The sequence below is a fragment of the Mandrillus leucophaeus genome, unplaced genomic scaffold (assembly GCF_000951045.1).
Source record: "Mandrillus leucophaeus isolate KB7577 unplaced genomic scaffold, Mleu.le_1.0 Scaffold439, whole genome shotgun sequence".
NCBI classification, from domain to species: domain Eukaryota; kingdom Metazoa; phylum Chordata; class Mammalia; order Primates; family Cercopithecidae; genus Mandrillus; species Mandrillus leucophaeus.
Window position 1 is genome coordinate 945,670 of NW_012104687.1, and position 1,038 is coordinate 946,707.

Genomic DNA, 1,038 nt, shown 5'->3' on the forward strand with positions numbered 1-1,038 from the left:
AAAAAAAAAAAAAAAGCCTAACACGAAAGAGCAGACATTCTATTATTCCATATACATGAAGACAGGCGAAACTAAACTGTAAGATTATCAAAACAGTAGTAACCTATAAGGAGAGGAAACTGACTAGCGTGGAACTTTCCGGAGTGAGAGAAATGTCCTGTGCCTTGATTGGGCTTACAGGAGTTTGTCAAAACTCAAGGAATCGTATATTTAAAATCTATGTATTTCGCTGTAAGGTAAAGATTGCCAATTTAAAGACAGTCAATTGAGGAATGAGTCATTAAGTGTCTGTTATGTTTTTAGACTTAACCCAATTTAACTCATAAATCCAAGAGTAAAATGAGAGCAATTTACAGAGAAAACTCGATTCATAAAGATGGCTAAAAGTTGACTGAGTGCAACAGCTCATGTCTGTAATCCCAGCACTCTGGGAGGCCAAGGCAGGCAGGCTGCTTGAGCCCAAGAATTTGAAACCAGCCTGGACAACATGGCAAAACTCCATCTCTACAAAAAATAACTTGCAGTACACTGAGGTTAAGGTGATTTCATTTTGCCATACAGGGCACTGAACCTGTTTCCTGTAACTAAAAAAAATGCCAGCTGGCATCAGCTGGCTTGTTGGTGCTCTTTAATTGAAGATCTAACAGGTTAAAATATCAGTACCGGGCGGGCACGGTGGCTCACGCCCATAATCTCAGCACTTTGAGAGGCTGAGGCAGGCGGATCACGAGGTCAGGAGATCGAGACCATCCTGGCTAACACGGTGAAATCCCATCTCTACTAAAAACAAAAAATCGGCCCAGGCGTGGCGGCAGGCACCTGTAGTTCCAGCTACTCAGGAGGCTGAGGCGGGAGAATGGTGTGAACCTGGGAGGCAGATCTGGCAGTGAGCCAAGACTGCGCCACTGCACTCCAGCCTGGGTAATACAGCGAGACTCCATCTCAAAAAAAAAAAAAAAAAAAAAAAAAAAAAATCAGTACCTATGTTCTGCCCCAAAAAAAAAAAAAAAAAAAAAAAAAAAAAAAAATCAGTACCTA

At 41.7% G+C, this 1,038-nt stretch overlaps 1 protein-coding gene across 1 annotated transcript in view; it reads right to left on the minus strand.

The window, feature by feature from the left end:
- LOC105549430 (protein DDI1 homolog 2) overlaps positions 1-1,038 on the minus strand; it is a 23,971-nt gene that overhangs the window by 5,744 nt on the left and 17,189 nt on the right. The gene's annotated exons all lie outside the window — the stretch shown is intronic.